The sequence below is a fragment of the Myiozetetes cayanensis genome, unplaced genomic scaffold (assembly GCF_022539395.1).
Source record: "Myiozetetes cayanensis isolate MyiCay16 unplaced genomic scaffold, myiCay2020 scf13, whole genome shotgun sequence".
Classification (NCBI taxonomy): domain Eukaryota; kingdom Metazoa; phylum Chordata; class Aves; order Passeriformes; family Tyrannidae; genus Myiozetetes; species Myiozetetes cayanensis.
In genome coordinates this window covers 16,679,363-16,692,088 of record NW_026086937.1, presented here as the reverse complement: position 1 = coordinate 16,692,088, position 12,726 = coordinate 16,679,363, and the positions used below count along the sequence as shown (strand labels likewise).

At 40.2% G+C, this 12,726-nt stretch overlaps 1 protein-coding gene across 1 annotated transcript in view; it reads right to left on the bottom strand.

Moving 5' to 3' along the window:
• The window catches only part of GNB4 (G protein subunit beta 4), a 62,239-nt gene extending 57,201 nt beyond the window's left edge, over positions 1 to 5,038 (bottom strand). The window contains exon 1 of the mRNA XM_050308634.1: positions 5,020 to 5,038. The gene's annotated coding sequence lies outside the window, so the exon portion shown is untranslated. The remainder of the gene's footprint in view (positions 1 to 5,019) is intronic.
• Positions 5,039 to 12,726: the final 7,688 nt, after the last annotated feature.

Here is a 12,726-nt window from a genome sequence, read left to right as displayed (position 1 = left end):
ATTAAAATTAATCAGATTCACTTTCACATTTTAGGCAAGAAAATGAGAAAGGCACACTTCTAATGTGCAAAATGAAACTTGAATCTTGCTGCATTGAGACAACTCTGCTTTCCCCTTCTTTGTTAAATTGCATATTTTATATGGGCATTCCCAAAGGAATATGACAGAAAGACTCTGGAATAAGTAAATGAAAGATGAGATGGATATAAGTACTTCTCTTACCCCCGAGCAAGCCTTTCACATTGCACTCAATTTGTGGACTAAAAGCCTGAAAAATCCCCGAAAGCTTTATAAGCATCAATAATATTTGCAATGATGTAAGCCAGAGGCAATGATCTAAATTCTGCAGTCCTTAATTGAATAAAACACCCATCGAAGTCAACAGGAATTGCAGTCAATTAAGCTGTAAGTATTTCAGGTCCTCAGCATTTTACATGATGTTACTACACAGCATCTACGAGGAGTTTTATTTGCATAGGGCAATGTTTGACAGAGAAAAGCCTCTGTGAAAGCAGCCAGGGCTGGAACAGTCATACATAGTCCAGGAGTGTAGTTTCAGTCATCACTCCCCACCAGGTTAAGGCAGGATGCCTGTTCACTCACCCAGGTGAAGATATAAGGCTGCTTTGATTTGTAGGCCTTGAGCAGCAGGGGCAGTCATGTGAAAGGGGGGCTGGATTTGACTCGAATTTTAGATAGAATGGTTAATAAAATCAAATCCTTATGAAATTTGATGTGTATGTCCGTAGCTCATCAGAGTAACGTAATTTCTCTAAACAAGTTAACCCAAGCTACAGGCAGAGCTGTTAATTACTCAACAGCAAATAAATGGGTGTGTGTGTGGCAGAGTCCTGTCATGTCACAGGATGGTTCCCAGTGCCCTTTGCTGTTTTACTTTACTGTTTTACCCTTACTCTGCTTTATCACCACGCATGAGAAATGAGAGCCACACGTGCTGCCCCCGAGGAATTGCAGGGGAACGAGGGTCTGCCTGCAGCCCTGGCTCAGCAGATGGTTTAGGATCACTCCTGCTGCTGGGAAGGCAGGACTGTGGCTGCCAGAAACCATTCCCATTGCGCTGTGTCATGAGCTTCACAAAAGCACATAATAATGCATGTAATGAGTCTCCAGAATCACGTTTGTGAGGCCTGGAGAATGTTTCTCTTTCCCAATGTGAACTACTGAGTCATCCTGTTCATGTGAGACAGACTGTATTCTCTTCCCAAAGAGCTCCTTTGAATCACTATTACCACCAGATAACAGATGTTGCTCTCCAGGAAAGTTTTTCATACAAGCTCTTATAATCATGGGGATTATTTCAACTTGACCTTGTAACTACAATAGAAAAACAAGATGAACTGGGGGATCTCAGAGGGCTGTGTGCTCTTTGCATATTTAAGTAACTAAGCCCTGAACAACATGACTACTCAAAGCACTACAAAAAGAATAACAGAAACATCCATAGTCTGATAAGGTAAATATTGGTTATTCCCAGCTTACATAGGGGAAAAAACAAGCCCTGAAGTGTTTAATGGAATGGTCTGACATCATACAGCAAATATCCAACAGTTCAGGAATAAGTGATGAAATGTTTGAAAGTACCTAAGCCTCTTTGAAACTTGGGAGTCTATGGATGTGCAACGAAACCACAGTTAAGTAATTTGAAAATAGGACTAAAAGGATAAATTGGAAGCTTTTAGTAAAGTGTTTTAAAATGCCCATCTTCTGCCAACCACTTCTGCTTTAAACCACAAGACATTTTCTCTCTAATTACTTGTTCAAAGTGAACCTTAACATGCACTTTCAGAGAGACATTGGAAGTGCTGTAATACATTCAACATTTCAGTCTTTCCTAAATATGCATGCTGCTGGTCAAGCAACAGTAACTTTCCTTCTGCATGCCTTTGTTTTGTTCCTGGATTGCAGCTTTGGATGATAAAGCACATTTTCACAACTCTTTTTTTTTTTTAAATGCCAGTAACCAACAGTTTAAAATCAGATCTTTATATTGCAACTATTCCCGTGCCTTCTGGTGCAACTCAATTATTTTCTAATGCCTTGAATACACACATATCATGATTTCACATCAGAGTTTTGGAGTTACATCTCCAGATCCCAGAGGTAACAGAGATGTGCTTATTCACAGCATTGGACAGTCAGGCCCAGGTAATGCAATAACATCCTGGCTGAATTAGTAAACTTTTCATCTGATGGTCTCATTAATCACTACAGTCACAAACTAGAACTCAAAGTATTCCTGTGAGACATATATCCAGAGAGATACTGCTCATTAATAAACTACAAAACAGATGACCAAAAAGGTAATCTATGCCAGATCATGGATAGATGACGTCTCTCAGATAAAATAATCTATCAGGTCTCAGGAGAACTGACCTCTAACAGCAAAGGCCACAGTTCAGGCTGAGATGCCCAGTGCAGTGATAGCACTAGTGCTGTCATCAATAGTGATTTGCTTTGTCATACACTATGTTTAGAAACTATTGTTCACTCGATGATTATTCACCTTCATTTATGTTTTGCATTCTGTTTCTCAAGGGATGAGGAGTTTGGGCTACTGAATGTTTTTATACATTCTTGCACTTATCCAACATGTCTTAATCTTTCCAGGATAAGCACTGGAAACACTGGATAAGCTTCTCTTTTGCCATCCTGATATGTCTTCCCATTCATGAGTATCTGCTTGGTTTTCCCACCCTGGTTTGAAGCCTGACTTTTTGTCAGTTTGTGCTGTTAATTATTCCTCTTCTTTTCTACGTATTCAAAAGTACAAGATAAAGAAACAACCAGAATTCACCACTCCAAAGTTTCCAGCAACAGACACGGCATTAAAAGGGTCAAATTGCTGAACAGCACTCACACTGTGTCATGGGCAAACACTGCATCTCAACCTTTAATGTCTGTCTCCATCCAACCCATCCTCCCCAAATTACCACCCAAAACTCTGCATGCCAGAATCACCGAGATGCTCCAGGAACCTGTCTCCTCCTGGCCTGCTCCCTGCAGCTCTCAGGCAGTTTCCTGCACCACCAAACCCAGCCTTGGAGCTTTCCTTCTCTGCTCCCTGCCCTCTGCCTCTGCATCATTCCTCAGAGCCACAAATACCTTGCCCTAATTGTTGACAGTTGTGCTGTGAACAATTCACAATGCAGGCTGGTTCCCTTCTCCCCACTTCAGCTTCTCTCTCTCTTTCTCCCACTGTCTGGAAGTAAATGCTATTCTCTGCATAATACAATCATGGAGCATTTTCGAATTGGAAAGAGAGATGGTGAAGATAGACAGGAAAAAGGTGGACAGAAAGATAAAGACTGAGGCTTGCTACCCACCATGTTTTCCAGACAGCTTCACCTCTCAATCTCTCATGTGAAAACCTACTTTTCTAATTAACATACCTTATCTAGCTGTCACCATATTATTTTTCTGCCAGAAGACAACACCTAGAATAATACAAAATTATCATTCTGTGGATTTGCTTCCCAGATTACTAAAAATGCTGGAATCATATGGAATGTTGATAAACATTAAATAATGATATATATTTTCTTTGTGCTTACTTTTTTCCCCTACAGTGTTAAGCATTTAACACTACTCATATCTTAAACTGCTTAAAAGGGATATCCAGCACACAGATGTCAAAAACCAGCAACAATTTTTAGAAAGAGGAAACGGGTCTACTTTCTGAACAAACATATTTTCTCAACAGCCTGGTGAAAAGATCATTTTCACCTCAGACTTTTAAAATTGTTGCTCTGAATACTCTTCTCTGTCATGCACACACATCCAGACTCACTGCTGTGCTCCATTAATTAAGTGCCCCACTGTATTTTTCTACTGGGGAAAAGTGTGAGTCAAAATTACGCTCTGCATGTATTTGCAGTAAGCAGGAAATAAAGTGAAATAAATATGTGCTTTATTCTAATTAATATATGTTGTGCCCATCAGGACACATAAGGTTGCCAGGATGAGAAGCACAGGAGTAGATGCACATATATTAAGCAGCAAATAGTAATTTTGATGAGACAGTTACTAATTTGAACTTTGATACCTTAGCAATTCCACAGAAAACCAATATAACAACTGCATCAATTGTCCCTTTCTCCCAGGAAGCCATCACACAAACGGGGAACTGTACCAACAAAGATGCTTGGGACTTACAATACTTCTGATGTGGGTTATTTGAAACAATAGCAACAAAAAAAGAAACCATCCCAAGCCAAACATTTCACTCATATCTGTCATAACCCAGATTACACGTAAATACTTCACAGAAACTTCAGAGATCATTGGGAACTTCTGAAGAGATTTTTTTTGCCTCCTTTCTTATGCTTTATTTAGGGGCCCTCACGTGCAAAAGAACAAAATTTGGGCCTATTCAGAGAGGCAATTATCAGAACCAGCTTACATTACTGATCCCTGTTCCAGAAAAAATGTCTGCAGTCTGGAGGCTATATTTAATCATTGTCCATGGGTGAGCAAAGAGACTATGAGCCTGCAAGTGTCTATTCAATAGTCAAAATTTAAAAACAACACAAGTTCAACATCTTCAGCATTCTGTGGGACAGGAGTGCACTCTGGATTTTCAGTTTCCAGTTGATGTGGCCTATTCCACACGTACAGCACAGAGAAGACTATGCAGAACTTCCCATTTGCCTGAGAGGCAACCACGTTTAATGCTCTGAAATCTGCATTACAACACTCTGTGGGTTTCTTGTTTTTAATTCTTCTGAAAATATTTTGGGGATGAGTGGACGTATATGGTGATTGTAGTGGAGAGAAAGGCTGTGGGATTCATAGTTACAAGGAGAATAAAATCCTGACCTGCTGTAGATGCAGCACTACTGAGATTTCATTGTTCAAATTAGGTATTTGAACTGCTATTACCAATTTCAAGGTCAGCTACATGAATAACAACAACAACAACAAGAAAGTAATGATGCTCAATGTTTTGAATAAATCCAGACAGGACTGTTAATAAAATAGAAAAGAAAAATCCTCACTTACCTCAATAGTTGTAAGCTGTTATTTCATACTCTGTAAACTTTCCCTCCCTACTAACTAAACAAAAGTTCTGCAATCCTGATGCTAGAATAGCTCTCAAACACATACTGCAGAATACCAAAAAAGAGAAAGCCTATGTTGTCCTTACTAGCAGGCATCTCTCCAGGGATGATTGGTCATTACCCTGGCAACCCTCACAAATGGCAAATGACGTAAAGAGAGTGGGAAAAAAAGCCACTGAGAGCAGAAAGCACTATATGTATTATAGATAGTTCTGGGAATCCATGCTCATATATGCATTAAATGGCTTCAGAGGAGCACAGGGATCTTCCATTTTGCAGAGCTGCCTGCTGAGGTGAATAAGAAACTTTCTAATTTTTTTCTTAATCAAAGCATTGGGAGCATCTCTAAGTCTTTAATTGAAGCAAATTAGGGTTTGATTATTTTGATTATTTGATAATTCAGACACTGGGTTTATTCTCTCTTTTTTTTTCTTTTCAATTCTATTAAAATTTCCCATTAAAATAGCTCACAGTTGTATTCAGACAAGTGGATGTATTTTTCATTTCCTTTTCACTTCCTTTATTGTTACGTAAAGTTATTTATTATTATAGTTATTTACATTATCTCCTGCAGCCTCATTTTTCCCTAACAATGCATTTGTATAAATTGTACAAGAGTTCTTGTGTTCATGACATTAAACACATCAGCAGTTGTATTTAGTGTTACTGAGAACTATGCCTAAAGGAGATGTGATTCTAGACAAACATCAGAGAACAAATTAAATGGCATTTTGCTATTTTTGCACAGCACGATCACAATGAATTTGACCACACTCTGATCTGCCTGTCACAGAGAGAGATAAACTTGGGTGTGGTTAATTCCTCCACGATTAGATGGAAAAAAATCATAAGTAAGATGAAAAGGAAATCTCCTTTGTGATTCTTTAGCATCTGCACCACTCTGTTAATAAGTAAAGCTGAAGGAATTCTGTGTATTAAACCTAGAAAAGCATCTGCCACCCCTGCTTGCACATGTTACCAATTACAATTCAGGATCAGGCTCCTTTTACTCGCTCTTCTTTAGACCTCAGGATTTCTGGATTCCTAAATGCATAAAAAAACCAGCTTTCAAAGAGCATTCTGGAAAGCATTATCACTCAGATCATTTTAATAACCTAAAGGGAAGGGCACAATTCTCTGAAATAAGAACTGAAGGAGGAAGTGAACCGAGGTGGCCGCTCTAACCACTCAGCTATTATGTAAAAGTTGGATGGGAATGGCTCTACCATGACAACTGAGTTTCCTGCTGAATTGATGAAAACACATTAGATGTATTTGAACTCTGCCCCACTTCTATTTCATTTCAGATTTGAAGCAACCAGCGGCTGCAAACAGGATATTTCTATACCTAGCTGCCTAAATTCAATTACTTACAATTCAGATGCATTCAAATTTAGGTGAAGAAGATCCTTGAAGAAGAGGATAGACAGGCTTGAGAAGCCTAGCTTGTTCATATAAGAATAAAGGCAAGAAACTTTGCCAATACCTAAGTTAAAAAATTACATCCAGGTCCTCCAAGAGCAAACAAAGTACAAAGGTAGGAAGAATCAGTGTATTAAGCACAGTGGACCCATTTCTACCAAGGAAATCCTGTTAAAAATATGACTCTCTAAGGGTAACAGAAGGAAGAGCCTGAACTGGTAATTGCACAGAGCAGTACATGCTGTAGTTCACCAAATAATGGGAAGACAAATCTCTCCACTCAATTTTTCCACTTGTTTCCAATAAATCTTAGATCTATACAGAATCAGCAACTACCTGAGAGAAAATGTCACTAGAGCAGCAGCAGCCTCTGACTGTCCTCACATCTAGGACAGTGAGCTGAGATTTCAGGAGCCACGAGTCATTTACCTCAGCTGTACTACCAGCTTGCTCTCACAAAATGTTTCCCCAGCTGTACAAAGTGAATAAGGACTCAGACTCCTTTAGATAGAGCTTTCAGTGCTATTGCTGAAAAGGTTTATGGAAGAAAGGGCTTAATTTTTGTTGTTTTCAAAATCTACCATCCCATTGCAGTCAGGAAGAAGGCATTACATTTGTATCATGACAATTTTCCAAAAAGGCTGAATGAGCCATTACAAGTGACTGAATTTTACGACCAAACAAGTAATGAACAGAAAGGATATTCAAATGATAATGCTCCATTAGGTGTACTTTATTCATTTGCTGAAGACAACTCATTTTTAATTATTTAAACTCTGGCAGCATCATACCAGCAAATGCTCTGCTGGGTTATAACTGACAAATATCTTTATCTGAGCAAAGTGAGATCTCAGTATAACATTACCTCTGATATTACATTTTTTCCTGACATGAGGATAAGCACAATTTTGTGTTGAGAAACCACAGAAGGCAAAGTTCACCAATATGTGTATGGTCAATGCAAGCTCTATGTTCCCATAAATCTTCTCTTTGGTGACCCAAATCTAAGCTCCTAATTTTTTCACAATTACTCCTTGCAGAAATTTAGATCCAACTACAAACTTTCCACCTGCTATCACAACTGAACAAAAACTTTACCATCAGTGTTCCCAAAAGTGCTTTTGTAAGAACAAATGCAGTCTGCCATGGACATATTTTGCATGAAATGTTATTAAATATAAGAACAGAAGGTAATTTAAGTATGCAAAAACTTTCTGTGGTTTTGCACAGAGATGGTCTTAAAACCTTCATCATTTTATGTCATGTCCAGGCCTATAAACTTGTCTGTGTTTCAGCTCGTGAGATGGACTTGTGAATGTTCTGGGCAGCACAACGAGCACAAATCCAGCCTGTGAATAGGGAGAAGGGAAGACAGAGCTGCAGTCAGGAAGCAAGATATCTAATAGAGTCTTAGGAAAAGGCACAAAACCAGAAACTTACGCTTGTTTTGTGACATTGTGTCATACTGCTGAGTCCAGCATATGTAGTGCCCAATGGAAAATGGGGTTGCCAATCCTTAAAGAATCCTTTCTGTACACTGATATAGCTTGCCAACACATTAGCAAATTAAATTAAAAATTCTTCAGTTTGTTAGAAAAGACTGGAGACAGGAACCACTCAATAAATAAGTTATTACTGATTTTATTTGAAGCGATTCGTCCCAGGAAGGATCAGCTCAGTCAAGCGAGTGGGAATCAAAAGTCTTCAGCATTTTTCTGGCTCAACATTTAAATGCTCATGACATGCATCCTGTTGCAGAATTTATCCACTAAAACATGCCTGTAGTCACCTGGTATAAAGACAATCACACCTTCTCCATCCTTTCCAAATTCTGTCTTTCCTTCTAGGTGTGTCTTCTCCAATCTGGTTTTCAGCTGGAGAAAATGAGCTCAGGCTTTAGCAGGCCCAGTGCCCTTTATACCACAGAGTTCCAGAAAAAAACCCCAAACCTATCAGAACATATTATTTCTCTAAAGGCCCTTACACTGTCACATCATGTAAACATCAAAGGGGTGAATGATGTTTTCTGTTTCCTAGGCTATGGATATGATTCTGAAAATTACAGTGTTGAGTAAGCACAATGTATTTTTTTTTCCTTTCTCTGTCCTCCTAGAGGACAAACATGTGCCTTGTCAGATGATGCCAAACCCATTATTAGTGACCTTGTGCTTCTCCATTAGGAATATTGCAGCTCGACCAGCTGATGTCAAGGGTGTTCATGCTAGAAGATAACAACATTCCTTAGGAGTAGAAATGACAGCCTTTCAGCATTCTCTGGCTTTCCCATGATTTAGTTTTATCTGGGAACGTTATTGCAGTGAAATTCAGTGGGATAAACTGAGGAATATAAAGTACTAACATTCAGAAAATGCAAACATCTGGCTATGAACACACTGCTTTAGTACTCCATTTTAGTCAAATTCATAGACACAGTCTGCATTTTAACACAGATGCCTCCAAACCCAGAAGTCAGTTACTCTCACTCCATCTTTTTTCCAGTTCCTGTATTTGTCATCTAGTACCTTAATGACTCAGATCAGTCTCTGCTGACCCCATAAACTATGTGCCAAAATACTCCAATAGGTGATGACCACCATAGCTGGAGAACCCCAGAGCAGGAAAACTGGAGTAGTTCTGACCAGAGAGGACCAGGCAAGTCCAACCATTCAACAAGACAGGGCAAGGTGAAATGTGCTGGTGACACCTGCAGCCCCTGCTGGCTTACCCTCAGAGATGGTGGTTCAGATTAACCATCAGCCACCAAGTCAAACAAACCACGGCTCTGGCAGGTGCTGCAGCCTCGGGATCCACGTGGCACTAGGACTTGTACAAAGCAGCACAGGCCTGGAGTGCCCAGGACTGGCTCTCTCTGTGCTGGCACCTGGCTCAGGCACACTTAGAGAAATCGTGTCTACAGCTTTGGGTTTGTGTTTTGGTTTTGTTTTTGTTTTTTTTAAGGCAGATCTAAACAAGCCATTGAAAATAAGAAGTTTCTGAGAAATAGAGCTTAAAAGGCCTGGTTTCCTCCAGTTGTGTTTCATGTTTGGATTCCTTTGTGTGTCTCAAAAAGCAAAAATTTCTGATCAAAGCTCTTCCCAGAATAAAGATACTCACGCAGTCTGCGCTCTAGATGGATTTTCTGTTGTCAGCAATTATAATGTACTTATGCTGCAACCTTATCATCTGTGGAGGCAATCAAACAGGTAGCATAAGCCCAGTTTCCTAAAAGCACTAGTTTAAAAATACCTGAGACTTGCTTAAATTAGCTCTCCCTACCACAAGCATCCCGCAGTGCTAGACAGTTTTCTATCTCTATTTTTGTTTATTGTTCAAAGAAAACAAGTAATAAATGCAGTTAATAAGCAATTAGTAAATGCAAAATACCAAGGCTGTCATGGAGTGGTGCTGTCATATGCTGTTTATGTCCTGTGAGAAAGAACATCCCTAACCACTCTCCTAGCCAGTATTCCCTATGCCATAGCTAATTTTCATATAAAGGAGTGACTAATGAAGATTACCCACTCCCATGAGCTGACATATCAGGACCCAAGGAAAACTTGTCATCTGCAGACCTTATCAGGTTCTGCACTATCACAGCTTTTCCTTGGGAACACTCATTCCTCTCAATTTCCCTTGCAAGGAAGGTGCCTTGGGCCTCAGCCACCTCTTGGAGACGATTCTGCTGCACTGAAATAAAAGACACTGTGCCAGTGTGGTGTGAGAGAAGAATCAGACTCTAAGATAACTGTGTAATTGGAAGAAAAAGGGATTGCAAATCTCTTGATATAAAAATTGGAATTCTTACACTAGTTATAAAAAAATGCCATGAACTTACCTGTTACAGCAAATTTCAAATAATCATCAAATTATAAACACCAAATAACGCAAAGGTCTTATATACAATCCCAATGGCTCTTTAAAATGGAGCATATTAATACAGATGTGTGCTGATGCTGTAATTCAGCAGCTGATTTTTTGAACAGCTGTAGCGTGACTGCCCCAGAATTACACATATTCTGTGAATAAACATTCAGATAAAGCACTGCAATCCTTAGCTGCTTCTACAAATTGATATCTCTTCAATAAAAGCACACCCTTTTCCACATCACTCTTCTTGCTGCAGTGCAATTGCATCGCTCTACATACTCATTTAGGATGACAAAGTACCTACATGTCACAGTAATGGCCTGAATGAATTCAGGAAAGAAGTGACAATCTCTTTGCAAACATGCCCATCCAGCAAATGCACTATTATTTTCCCTCACTACTGTTTAATAATTAATTTTATAACAATCTTTTTCTTCGATACAATAGTACATAAACCAAGACAATGCTTGGTTTTTTGAAGCCCAGTGGAAGTCATGCTCTTCTAGTTTGTATTCCAAAACCTGCTGCACTATCTGGATGCCTGGTGTCTCTGCCCCTGCTTTGCCTGTGCCCTCTCCTGGTGGGAGAGCAAACTCAGCACAGACACAGTCACACCAAAACCTCCCCTGCACAACAAACATTTCCAGATGTCAAGTGAAAACCATTTTCTATAGTAAAGCAGACGAAGATGTCGAAAGGGTTCCAAAAAAGTGACACAAAACGTGTCACAACACCTGCAAGGTCACTGACGATCTCTACTCCCCAGACAGCCTCATTTCACCCAACAAAGCTCTGCTCTCTTGGAAGGGGTCAGTCAGCAGCTCCCTTTTGGATTCCTTCCCCCTGGCTGCACAGAGCCATGGGTCTGACCTGCACGGCATCACAGCTTGAAAATGCTACTGAGGCAACGCAGCACCTCCTGGAAAGCCGGGAATAGGGATTTGAACCTTGCAAGGCTGAAGACGGAGCACCTGAGCAAGAAACAGATCTGCAGTCCATGCCACCTGCTCAGCTGTCGCATCCAGATTCCTACTGGAGCAGTGGGAAGCACAGGGGATCAATGTGCCTCATTAATGGCAGGGTTCAGCTGACACAAAGATCTTCTGTTTATCAGGCTAAGCTGGTTCCCAGCTGTAAAGAGCTTTGTTTCTGCAGATGAGAGGTACTGAGCCAGGTCAGAGGTGGCCCAGCTGCCAAGCAAATAAGCCCTGCAAGAATCCAAAGGGACTACAGACCAAGCACTAAGCCTGAAACAGTAAGTTCTGCCAGATCTGTTCCAAGTGAGACATATGTACACAAGAGACTCATTTGAGAAGGGCAATTCAAGCACACTTCAGTTCTGGCCAGGGTTGGCTCAGCCCAGGAGACCTATTACCTCAGAACCAGTTCCAGGCAAATATTGCTGTGCATTGCTGACCAAATCTGGCTCTGTGTATCCATACTCTGCCTTACCTAAACAAGAAAAGGGTCCAGATGTTCCTACTTTGGTTTCAGTGACCACTTATGGTTCAGCAGCACTAATATTATTCCCCCATTCTCCAGTGTATCCCAGTCACTATTATTCCAGCCAGTCAGATGGAATCTCAGCATGCTCTCCAAACTCTAGTCGGGCCATCCATTGATGATGGAAAGTTGACTGTCTATTAATGACAAGAACCATCACTTTTTCCTTCAATCATGTCCTAAAATAAGGCTGAATCGTGGGTCCTTTACAAAAGGACTAGTTAAACACACCAGCTCCAAAAGAAGATTCGGGAACACATAACCCCAGAACTGCCTTGCTGGAGTCACAGAGAGATTTCAGACCTCCTTTCCTCAGCATTTTCAGCTGCTAAGCCCAAACAGCCTGTAAAGTGGTTATCCAGGTTTAAGGTGTCTGTCTTTGGTACATTTTATATGAATCATAATTGAGCAGTCTGAGGTAAGAACCTAGAGGTCATTATGCCAACGTTGAGGCCCCTTAGTGAGGTTCAGTATTTAGTTTCTGTTCTCGCTTTTTCTCTGCACAGGGAGAATGGCAGCGTATTTATACTCACAGCATCTCAGCAAGGAAGGGAAGTATTTAAACTGACAAAATACCCAAGTACTTTAGCAAAGAAAGTGGAAAGCTGAGAGGTCATACGAAGTTTTTGACTGAATGAGTACTAATGATTATTCTGCTCTTTCATCTACAGATGCTTTCTCAGTTCACATAAACACAGAAGACCTCATCTGAAAATAAGAAAAATAAAACCTTTAACATGCATTTTGCAATCAAGAATCAAGGAGGACCACAGACGTTATGAATAAGCCATTGTCACAGTCAGTCTGCTGGCACTGCAGTCTGGGAGACTGACTGGCACTTATATGGCACTGCTCA